Raw genomic sequence first — 13132 nt, 5'->3', positions numbered from 1 at the left:
AATTCATGTAATGGTTGTGAATACCTTTTTCCCAACATCTTTCCCTTTGACATAGACTGTAATATAAGATATATATAGAATCATTTTTGGTCAAACACAGTAGAGCTCATTTTTGAGCTTTCCAATCTTGGAAGTCAGGTGATAGTAAAATGTTAAAATACGAGCTTTAGGGTTCAAGTCTTGCTGAGTGCAAGGTTCCGACACTATAAGGGATGAGTCTGGGATTGTGCACCTGGTGATTTTGACGGTGTGGATTCCCCTCAGTCCTTGCCTCTAAGCCGAAGAGGTTTCAGGCATGTGTGGGCTTGTATCAGGTTCCTAAATCTTTCAGTGGCGACCTTTATTGGTTGGTAGCTCGCAGGCCTCGTGCCTCGCAGATCTGAACCCTCCATCAAAAAAAAAATTAAAAAAATACAATCTTTCTCCCAAAAATCTCTGTCTTGGAAGGGAGAAATATTAGGTGACAGTTCAAATGTTAGGGGAAATCAGTCTCCTTTCAACCTAAAAATGAAAACTATGTACACATGTGTGGTTAGCGCTGAAATATCAGAATTTCCAAAGAGGCTCAAATTCTGTACGAAACTACACCTTTGTCGTGCAAGGTGATTTTTATTATTATTATAATTTTCATTATTATTAAATAGAGTTGTTAGAGTCTGTTAGAATATTATGAAGCTTGTGGTGTCATAATTTTTTTTAGTTTAGTTAAATTTAAGAAAGTTGGTGGTCTTATCATAAGATTAAAAAAAAAAAATTCATTTCAAAATTTGTATTTTTAATCAAAATGTGAATTTTTTTAAAAAAATTTTGTTAACAAGTTTCAGGTTCCTTTATTTTTTGTCAGCATTGTGAGCATTGATAAGTAGGATATATTTACACATCAAATCAAATTGTAATATTTTTGTTAGGATTAAAATATGTGGATTTTGAATTGAACTCATTGACCCATGGGTATTATGGGTGTAGCGCTAGTGTTTAATCTCTGTAAACATCACAACCTAGATGCAATGAGTGTTTAAGTGTTCGTTTGTTTTATTTTGATGAGAGATGAGTTCTTGTAAAATGTTACGTATGAAACATGGGTCAACGAGTTTGACTCAAAAACTACATAGTTGAACCCTAATAGCAATATGACAATTGTGAGCATCACCTAGATGCAATAAGTGTTAAGTCTACCATTTGTCCTCATGAGAGATGGGTTTTGTGATCATTATTAGTAAAATAAGGGTCAATAAGTTTGACTTGAAACCTCACGAATAATGTCTACTAGCAATACTATAATTTGACTTGCTAAGGAGAATATCCCCTACTTTTTTGTATATATAGATGAAGGGGATTGTTTGATAGAGAGGTTTCATGGTTTATTTTTATCGAGTAGAAAATTTTATGAGGGGAAAAATGTGTCAAGATTAATGAGATTGTTCTGTCTCTACATCTTTTTGACTAGTGATCGTGGTGTGGGATATGAGGAATTAATGAAAAATAAATTTCATGTGGTTGAATTCAAAAAATTATGCATTGATAGTTAAAATCTCCTATGAATAGGAGCATCACCTATTTTGTTTACAATGCAATTTCAAGGGTACATTTAGAGTAGGGCTATAAATTTACTCCATTAACTTAGGTTTTTTTGGTTTGTAGCTTTCAAACTTCCACTAGTTAGCATATACACATTCATTCTATTGAAGTAAATATGCAAAATAATGAGGGTATAGTCCCCTAGATTGGAGTGCTTTATAAAAAAATTCAATTGGTGTTGCTTGAATTTTTAAGGATTATTTTAAAATGGATGGTGAGATCAATTGAGTTACCATTTTGTTAGTCTAGGATTCTCTTTGAATTGTACATATACTTTTGCATAGTATTGGTCAACATATCATAAGGATCACCACCCATTAATTTTGTCATGCAGTTTAATCTTTTAAATTTATGGAAGTTGATGGGCTCATGAATTCTATTATTTTGCATATTAAATTGAAGAGAGTAAATAAATATAAAATTATGAAGAAATTTTTTTTAATGTGAATTGCAAACTTCTTTATGATTGAAAAGTAACAAAACAAACTTAGGTGGTCTAGCCCTACCCTAATCATACTTCCTTTAAGTTTTCAAAATATTGAACTAAAAGGTAGGGGTTGCTATTGTTAAAGAAAAGGTTCTAATTAATTCTATTGCATTTTTATTCATTTATGGGACCCTTGCTCCTTCAAAATAGAATACAAAACTTGCCTATTGGATGACACTAATAAATTTCATAACTAATATAAATTTTGGAGCTTAAACTTAAATCTTAAGCTCTATCAATTCATGGGGACCACCCACTTTAATATATTGATACATGATCTCAACAATGCACATCCATTGAACACATATGCATATCTATAGACATAGACATACACACACATGTATTTGTATGTATCTATGTGTGTACATATACATGTATATGTATGTATATTTGTTGAAAGATTTAATATCATACAAAAATATTTAGATACTCAATGTTGCAAGGATTGATGGGTACCTATTTCATCAAATTTGTCCTACGCACAATCTTAGCATCATCTTTTATGAGGTTGAAGCCTTGCACTTAACAAGACTTGGTCTATGGTGTGCTCATTTAGAACATGCATATACATATTTATAGACCTAGACATATATACACACATGTATTTGTATGTATCTATGTGTGTACATATATATTTATACACATATATATTTGTTGAAAGATTTAATATCACACAAAAAATATTTAGATACTCAATGTTGTAAAGATTGATGGGTACCTATTCTATCAATTTTTTCTTAGGCACAATCTTAGCATCATTGTTTATGAGGTTGGAGCCTTGCACTTAGCAATACTTGATCTTTGGTGTACTCATTTAGAACCATTTAACTTCACCAAGAGACGAGGGGACTATTGACAAATTTCAATATTTTGATATGTGAATGGTTGTCAAATGCAAGGTATAAAGTAATTGAATTGCAATATTAAATACTTATCTCATTTCAATCATTATATAACACCTAGATGATATGTATGTGTATATGTATGTATATGCGTATGTATATGTACATATATATATATATATATATATATACACACACACACACACACACACACACACACGTGTATATGTATATTTACAAATTCATATACATATTATATGTGTACACACATTACATATTACATATTAGCTGTGACTTTTAAGTTGTTAGGGCTGATCGCCCATCATCATAATTGAAATAATTATTTTTCTTAGGTATAAAAAACAACAAATCTTGTGATGCCACATTAGCACACAAACTAAATCATACTTAGTACATAACTAGTAGTCTAAGGTTGGGGCTCCAGCCCATAGAGGGGGCTTCAAAAAAAAAATAGAGCTAAAGTTGCTGATATTTTTTAAGAATATTTCAAAGCTAGTGGTCCTATGAATAATGTAGTGCAGTTCAACATAAAAGTTCAGGCTTTGAAATTTAAGGAAGTTAGTGGTCTCATGAATGTTTTAAGTCCCTTGTTGTGATACTTTGTGTAGTAATTAAAACAAGTGAAAAAACCTATTTTTACTCCAGAATTAGCTCTTCAATAAAAATCTTATTTAGATGTTTGATAAGTGGTAAATAACATTTAAGCTAGCGAGGCAATTTGTAGCTCCCACCATTTTTGTCCAGTTAGGCAGGGGTCTCAAGTAGGGGTTACAGGTCTATTTTTTAGGAACAAGAGGTCCTGTTAGATTTTTTTAATGGGCTGTAGAATTATTTGGAACTTTCCTCCAAAATATGAGCCCCTCATTTTTAGGCCTCTAAATTTCAATGGTTCAAAATAAGGTGGTACTGGAAATTCCTCTACCAACTTAGAAAGAAATTTTGCCACATGTCAAAATCTGTACAGTTAGGAGTTGACTACGTATGTAATGCCCCGCCAAGGGATCCAAAAGAATTAACCTAAAGTTTTACTAAGTTTGTTAAACATTTTTTTAAAAAAAATCAAGAAAGATAAATCATACACATCAATCACATAGTAGCGGAAGCAATAACATACAATCAACATTAAACATACATAACAGGTTACATTCCTTAAGGATTCCAAGACGTTGAGTGACATTTAAATTTAATTAATTCTAAATCTAACAACTACCACATCCACATGAAAGAATAAGTAGAAAGTCCAAAGTCCATAGTTCCGAATGCCTCTTAGCAAATTAATTCGGAATGCTCAATCATCCACTGTACATGTCATAGGGTATGAAAGGCTTAAAAGAATATACATATGTAAAAATAAAGAGACATCATCCTACTCTAATCCATGATACAAGTACAATAAAAGTAAATGAAACTAATAACATACATGATACATCTATCCATCATAAAGATATAACATCATAAAACAAAACTAACTAAGTGCGCGGTTCCTCCCAACTGTCAATGGCATCATTAGACCATCGTGGGCCCTAGCCATCCCCCGCGTGTAATATCCCAAGTCACCAGAGAGATCATCGGTAGTATAGTAATAGGGACATCACTCCTAAAACATACTACATTATATGCATAAATAAATCTAACATGCTACCACGTACGCATAAAGAATTCTAACATGTAAGAATAAAGCATAAGATGATCCTCCAAAGTGGATAACATCCCCTAAACATGATGAACAAGCATCCCAAAAAGCTCCAGCCACGGTAGCAACGGACGAATCACAATGGTAAGAGTGAAAAAACACTACCACCCGATCGCGTGGAACCTAAATGGTCCACTCCCACCGCGCGGAGGAGACAATCTCAAGTCCCAAACAGGATATCAAATCACATAACACAAGTACTCTCTAAGTCCAGGAAATCTTAAAAGTATACTAACTCAAAGGTTCCAACACATAGATTGACATCTAGACCCAGAGGCACCACAAAGACACGTAAGAAATCTACCATGTAAGCGGGCAAGTGTCATCGCACAAATCATGTTGGAAGTTACTCGAGAAATCTCTTAGGAATCTCGGGTCTCCTGTGTTCTTGCAGCCACTAGTATCCTCTCGTACTGATGAGGCATACTACGGAATGCAAGGTCGTAACCAAGTGTTCTCTCTACCCCATCCTAGTTTGTACTAGCACTCAAGGCATGGGAGAGAACATATAATTATCTTATGAGGTTCATTTTAATCTCCATTTAGTGTAAATGTTATCACTTATTAAAAACAACTTACAATGGGTTTCTCCAAGCAGCCTCTTAAGGCCCCGACCCCTATTGCAAGCCACTTCTTGACACTACACATAGAGAAGCTACCCTAGGCTCATGAAATCACAAATCAAAGAATTATAATAAAATCACCTCAGTCTTATACAAGCGACTTAAAACATCATAAAAGGTAAGCCACAATAATTACATCAGTTCTTCATGAGCAACTGATAAGCATCAAATATTAATCATATGATCACAACAGTTCTCTATTAGCAACTGAAGGCATCAATGATAAATCACAATATCCAGTGGTTCTCCAACGAGCAATCAGAAAGTATCCCAATAGTAAATCACAATACTGATCAAAGACTCCAAAATGGTCAAGTCAAAACATGTTACAACATGACATCATCAAGATCAAAACAAACACTTCAGTCCTCTCAAAGCGACTAGAAATTTCATCTATCTAATAAATATATTGGAAAGAAAATTGAAACTTTACTTTTAACTCAAACTATGCGTTTTTTTAATTCAACCAAACTGTGAACTATCCTATTATGTGTTCTTGGTACTGTCTATGTTTTGCGGTGTTTTAGGGTTGTCCTAGCATTGACCAGTTTAGGTTGTTACCAAAGGCTCGGGGGTTATGCGATTGTGACGTTATGATGATTTGTTCTTGATCTTTCTAAATCCAACCATGGTAATGTGATGCTATGCCCTATGACATGTTTGTATTTGCTCTCCAGTTTTCTTGTGTGAAGCTGAGGTGTATGTATTGAGATATCTGACTTAACCATTTTTGAGTCATCGATCAGTTATATTTGATAACCATTTTTTAGTCTCGATCAGTTAAACTTGGATTACCTTCTAGTCGCTTTGAGAGGACTGAAGTGTTTGTTTTGATCTTGATGATGTCATGTTGTAACATGTTTTGACTTGACCATTTTGGAGTTTTCGATTAGTATTGTGATTTACTATTGGGATACTTTCTGGTTGCTCGTTGGAGAACTATTGGATATTGTGATTTATCATTGATGCCTTCAGTTGTTGATAGAGAACTGTTGTGATCATATGATTATTATTTATGCTTATCAGTTGCTCATGAAGAACAGATGTAATTATTGTAGTTTATCTTTTATGATGTTTTTCAGTCGCTTATATAAGACTGAGGTGATTTTATTATGATTCTTTGATTTGTGATTACATGAGCCTAGGGTAGGTTATCTATGTGTAGTGTTGGGAAGTGGCTTGCAATGGGGGTCGGGGCTCTAAGAGGCTGCTTGGAGAAACCCATTGTAAGTTGTTTTTAATAAGTGATAACATTTACACTAAATGGGCATTAAAATGAACCTAATAAGATAATTGTATATTCTCTCCTATGCCTTGAGTGCTAGTACAGACTAGGATGGGGTAGAGAGAACGCTTGGTTACGACCTTGCATTTCGTAGTATGCCTCGTTAGTACGAGATGATACTAGTGGCCGCAGGAACACAGGGGACCCGGGATTCCTAGGGGATTGCTTGGGTAACTTTCAACGTGATTTGTGCGATGACACTTGCCCGCTTACATGGTAGATTTTCTTAGTGTCGTTGTGGTGCCTTTGGGTCTAGATGTCGATCTATGTGTTGGAACCTTTGAGTTAGTATACTTTTAAGATTTTCTAGACTTAGAGAATACTTGTGTTATGTGATTTGATATCCTGTTTGGGACTTGAGACTATCTTCTTAGCGCGGTGGGAGTCGACCATTTAGGTTCCACGCAGTCGGGTGATAGTGCTTTTTCACTCTTACCATTGTGATTCGTCCGTTGCTACCGTGGCTGGAGCTTCTTGGGATGCTTGTTCATCATGTATAGGTGATGTTATCTACTTTGGAGGATCATCTTATGCTTCATTCTTACATGTTAGAATTCTTTATGCGTACGTGGTAGCATGTTAGATTTATTTATGCATATAATGTAGTATGTTTTAGGAGTGATGTCCCTATTACTATACTATCGATGATCTCTTTGGTGATTTGGGATATCACGCGCGGGGGATGGCTAGGGCCCACGATGGTCTAATGATGCCATTGACAGTTGGGAGGAACCGCGCACTTAGTTAGTTTTGTTTTATGATGGATAGATGCATCATGTATGTTATTAGTTTCATTTACTTTTATTGCACTTGTATCATGGACTAGAGTAGGATGATGTATCTTTATTTTTACATATGTATATTCTTTTAAGCCTTTCATACCTTATGACATGTACAGTGGATGATTGAGCATTCCAAATTAATTTGCCAAAGGGCATTCGAAACTATGGACTTTGAACTTTCTACTTATTTTTTCATGTGGATGTGGTAGTTGTTAGATTTAGAATTAATTAAATTTAAATGTGACTCAATGTCTTGGGCTCCTTAAGGAATGTAACCTGTTATGTATGTTTACAATTGATTGTATGTTATTGCTTCCGCTACTATGTGATTGATGTGTATGATTTATCTTTCTTGATTTAAAAAAAAAAAATGTTTACCAAACTTAGTAAAACTTTAGGTTAATTCTTTTGGATCCCTTAGCGGGGCATTACAATGTGTTTTTTTGGCATGTCTATATGTCAATTGATACTCTATTAACCACCATCAAGATGAAATAGTTAGAAAAACAAATGATATCGTAGTAGTATATTTATATTAAAATACTTATATATACTACTTTGAAAAGCTTAGTTTTCTAAATTTATGATATTTAAATTGTGATTCAAGTACAAAGTTTTTGAGCTAAATTTATTGATCTATGTTTCATGAGTATTGGTTCCTTTGCAAATGAGGTAGGAAGACAAGTGTTTTTGATCTTGGGAGAATCTCTTTGAATAAGTGCACTAAGATATGTGATCTCTTGAGAAGGGGCACCCTTAAGTGTTAAATAGTCAAAGTTGATTTACTTTTTCCAAACATAATTTCTTTTTTAGTGTGTGATGTTTAAATCATTCCCTTGAAAAGTCCCAACACTCCATCCTTGAGAGTCAGCCAAATGTAAGTTCACCCAAATGTAATAAGTGCTGTCATTTGTTGAAATGCAAAATAGATGTGCGTGAACCACTAGTCATGAATTATTCATTGGTAAGTTTAATTCAAAATCTATATAGTTCAATCTTGATATAATTATCAAAAATTGTAATAAAATCTTCTTGCTAAGATGGGCGATCACCTAAACAGTTGTGATGCATCACACATGGAATGAGTGCTCCATAGATCATTCACTATAATGCGAGATGCTGTGAATCTCAACTCTGAAATATCGATGAATAAGTTTGATTAAGAAGTGTTGCAATTGAATTTTGATATATTAATCATAACTTGACAACACAGTGATTTTCCAGAAAGAAGCTGTTTGGACACGGTTTGAAGTGAGCCTAACACCTTTATCGTATTTTGCAGGCTACTTTAGTTTATGAAGAAGGTCAGCGTACCCTGCGAAGATAATTATTGAGCTATTGAATTGCGCAGGTGGCGGGAAGAAGGCGTTTTTTTGGTTTTTTTTTTGTTTATTCGTTTCTGAAGAATTGTTTTACATGTGGCTTTATCATTTGAAGAAAATTGGATTGCATACAGTCCGATCTTTTTCAAATTAATTGTTGTTACTAGAACTTGGAATGAATATCCCCGCTTTTCTCGACGTTTGCAGCTCCCCCGCCTGAAAACATAGAAGACAGACATATCATAGTTTGAAGCTTCTGGCTCGAGTTTGATGGCCCTGAGTAGGTCATCATGAGATATACACCCTTAATTCAGCAGGGAGCATGTTAGTCAATTCATATTCCCTTGAGTATAAGGACATCAATCATTATGATTATGGTTTTGGTAACGTTGATTTGAACTTCTTAAAATTCGTACCTGTTTTAAATGTTTTGAACTTGGCCCTACGAGATGTATTCATTACTATTTCGATAGCACTGCAGAGGAGTTGCAGTCTCAGAACAAGGGATGTCGGATCCACAAGACTACTGTTAAATATGATGTGTGAGAGTTGTTTTCCGAACGCCTGTAATTTCTCTTTAATTTTAATGAAATAGCATGCTGGTTTATGCAAATGAATTGTTGTTGTGCTTTTTCTGTATGCTAATATTTTAATGCAGTTTGTCCTTCCAGTATTATATTCTGATGTGCGTGCATGTGACACGTTTTTGCTGCTGTAAGTGTTATAGTGGTGGGGAAGGGCATAGTGCACAAGTGACAGGTAAGGAATTTAATCCGAGCATAGGCAATGAAACTTTTCCGCGTGTAAACAAATTCACTTTCTTCTACACTCATTATTCAAGCATTGCATCTGTCATAATTCACATACTCTGTATTTTTTCATGACAACCAATATTGCATTCTTTGAGAATAAGTTGAAGCACATTTAGACACCGAATAAATAATATTTCTTGTTAATTTTTTTTTAAGTCACTGATGTCATGCCTCCCCTCTCCACCCACCCGCTCCCCGTTCAGAAGTTACTTCCCTTCCAATCCACAGTCTTCGGTCTATGGAAGGTAAATATCTAGACTTCTATATTCTAATTCATAAGCCATTTTGTTATATATTTCTGAGTGTTGTTATTTTTTCACTATGAAATGAATAGATGAATTTAAATGTTCTAAACTTGCATTTCTTAATTAATACAAAGTTAAACGCTAATACAGAAATTTGCTATGATTCGTGCAATGATTGTAAATCCTTTTTCCCCAACGTTTTTTCATTGACATGAATGTATATTTTTGTGGCCACAGTAAATTTCTTTTGTTGTCAAACTTAGTAGTTGTGATTCTCAGGCTTTCCTAGCACAAGTTTTAGGTGACAGGTAAAATGATAAAATAACAGTGCTTTCCGAAAACCTGTTTGCCTCGCAGAAGCAATAAATATTAGGTGACAGTTTAAAAAATTAGAGAAAACAAGTCTCTTTTCAACTTAAAAACAGAGACATACACGCAAAGACGTGTGTTAGCGTTGAAATAAAATCAGGATTTTCTGAAGAGGCTCAAATTTCTCATCAGGCTGTTTATACAGAATGGCGTACTTGCAATCCATGCATGTAAGGATGGAAGTAGTTATGCAGCGAGCAGAATACTTCTTTGTAAAATATTAGTTAAAAGTGTATGAGAGGGAGGTCTACTATGTTAGGGTCTGTTTGGCTGCTGGCATTAGCAAATGTCGTATTTGTCATATCTAAAATTTGTCAGATACTGGATTAGTTAATTCGGAATTGAGTTTGTTGAATACAAAAAATTCAAATTCAAATTTGATTTAATTCTAATTCTAATTGGCAATTTGAATTCCACCTTTTGAGATGGAATTAACAATTCCTCATTTCTGACTAAAATGGGAATTTAAAACTGATATTCCAATTTCGGCATCCAAACTGAAGATTAATTTTTTTAAGAATTTGTTCCCTACCAATTCCAGTTCAATTCCAGCTTGAACAAACAGGCCCTTAGTGTTAGTTGTATAGCTGTTTTCTTGTAAGACATTCTTTTGTTTTTTTTGAATGAATTTGCACCTTGCATTGGTGAAAATTGGAATTTGTTTAATGAACTTTTGTGAAATATGTTAAAAATTTATTTATAATTTTTTTAATTCTTGTGGACATCACCTATTTGTGATTAGTCAGAAGTGTCCTATTTGTTTGTAAGAGAGATGAGTTTTTGGTTACATTATTCATAAAATATAGATGAATGAGTTTGACTTGAAAATTATACAGTTGAATTCTGATAACAATATTACATTTTTTTCTTAGAAATTTTAACATGATTTTAACAAAGACCCTCAAATTTGACAGATTTTTAAACTGATTAGACCTACCTAGGCCTATTTTCCAAAACAATCCTCCTCAAAACTTGAATAGTTCAATAACCAACTATTCCAATAGCTTGTATTCATCACAGAACCAGCAAATATACTTAGTTTTGCCAACCAAACTCAATGGATTGCTTCAGATCTTCGTATTTGTCAATAATTTACAGTTTTGAGATCAAAGCACATAGATTAATGGGGTAGGGCATGAAAATAATATGGGCTTATCAGTTCAAAAATATTATTGTGATATACTTCTAAATTTTTAATAAACATCCAGTGATGGGATTGCAAATTTGATTATATTCCTCTGTTTCTGTTTCACATTTTGGAGAAAATGGATATTTGACATTTGCGCATAAGCAATACACTATTTTAAAGTTACACGCACCAGTTTATTTTTACACGTTGAGAAATATCATCAATAGGCATTGAACTGAAATTGACATTTGCCATAGCAAATAAATGGCCTAACTATTTGGTGTCTTTTACATTTTGTGCTTCTTATTTCAATTAGGAGAAGAATATTATTACTAATGGTTTTGGCTAGTAACATTTTGTGTGGCCTCTTTACAAATATTTTTTCCCTCATCTTGCTGCCTATCGATTTGACAAAATCTTTGCATTTCTGCCATTTAATATAACATTTGCTTTGATATCGTTCACTAGCCCTTTACAACAAAGTATGTATACGAAAATCTCACATAGAAACAATTGACAAGCTGCTCAAAGAGTAGTAACTAATTGCAAATGGGATCATATTGATGCTTTTGTAAAGCACTATCTCCTTTACTAAGAAAATGTAATGTCTCATTTTTGGAGGAGTTAATTATTTATAAAGTTATCAATAAAAATTTTTTATTATAAGGTAACTTTATATTTAATTAACTTAATAAAGTGATATATTTTATTAAGTCATTAAATAAAACAATCTTTTAGAGGTTGCTGGAAGAAGCGGAGAAAAAATTAAAAAGGAGGCCGATCTATCGAGAAAAAAAGAATAAATACGGGATTTATTATTGATATTTGCTGATGTGCGTTGTGGAGTCTAGGGTTTCTGCAAGTAGTCACAATTGGCCATTGAGAACGAAAACTCTCAATTGGTACGCAATTTTGAAGGTGTGAAAGATCACTTGAATTATTGCAGCTGTGGGATGGATATTTCAGTCCTTTCACTTGTGCTTAATTGCTGGTTTGGAGTTTGAAGTGGAGTTGCACTTTCACCATATCATCTTCAGTAGTCAGTCTCCAGTATCTGATCAATTCAGGTTTTTCATCTCAGTTTGTAGTTGTAACAAGTTCTCTATTATATACAGCCAGTTAGGGTTTGTTTGTAATGTGCCATGTCATAATGTTTTGGTGCTGAAAATTGTCATATCATTTGTAAAAACATTTGGTTTTTATTGAATGAATACATTGGCACTATTATTTCCTTATTTTAGCAATATACTTTAGCAGTGTATTAAATTTAGGGTTTTGTTTAGTGACCTATTGGAAAGGGTCATTACAGAAAACATTTGAGTTCATCAGCTTGATTGGGTCATGTTTGGGGATTGGCAGTCTACATTCAAAATTGAGTCTATAGAACCAATTCTATTTTTCAGTGGAGGAGATACATCCATTAGATCTTCTATAACTTTAGAGTCAAAAGGATTTCCATGTCTATTTAATTGGGATACTTTTTGCCAAATTGGAAAATTAGTGGGTCTATCTGTGGATCTCTTGGGAGTTGGTCGCCCAAATGAGAACCTTGAGATGAATCAAGAACTTCTTTGCTTTAAAAGCTCTCTATTTGTCAGCTGAATTAAAACCTTGGACTATAGATTGTTGCCCTTTGTTGTAAAATGAGAAATGACACTGCCTTGCCAAAGGTGGAAATGAACTTGTTCATTTGTTAAGATCATTAATACACAGAGATGAGTATTTGCGTGTCTACTTTCAAAAGTTTATCTTCGTTCTTTCAAAAAAATTTCTTGCAAGGAAATGACATGCTTCTCCAATGTCCAGGCCAACAATCATACTTTCCATTAAACTCTTATTTGATGTACAATGTCTCCCACTTTAACAAACTAGTATCTTGAAAAGCTTGCAATGAGAACCTTAAGATGAATCAAGAACTTCTCTACGAAAGAGATCAGTACCTTT

General features: G+C 33.8%; 1 long non-coding RNA gene across 3 annotated transcripts in view; it reads left to right on the top strand.

Moving 5' to 3' along the window:
* LOC149566351 (uncharacterized) overlaps positions 1-9246 on the top strand; it is an 11450-nt gene extending 2204 nt beyond the window's left edge. For 2 of the 3 annotated variants that reach the window (XR_016361547.1, XR_016361546.1), the window contains exons 4-5: positions 8594-8662; positions 8841-9246. This is a non-coding gene — a long non-coding RNA (uncharacterized LOC149566351). Of the gene's footprint in view, positions 1-8593 lie in introns of all 3 variants that reach the window. The other variant, XR_016361548.1, reaches the window with a different exon arrangement.
* The last annotated feature ends 3886 nt before the right edge of the window (positions 9247-13132 follow it).

This window comes from Cupressus sempervirens, chromosome 3 (genome assembly GCF_028749045.1).
Source record: "Cupressus sempervirens isolate cs-2001-9-10 chromosome 3, ASM2874904v1, whole genome shotgun sequence".
NCBI lineage: Eukaryota > Viridiplantae > Streptophyta > Pinopsida > Cupressales > Cupressaceae > Cupressus > Cupressus sempervirens.
Note: the sequence above shows the minus strand (reverse complement) of the source record. Positions and strands in the feature narration are given on the sequence as shown.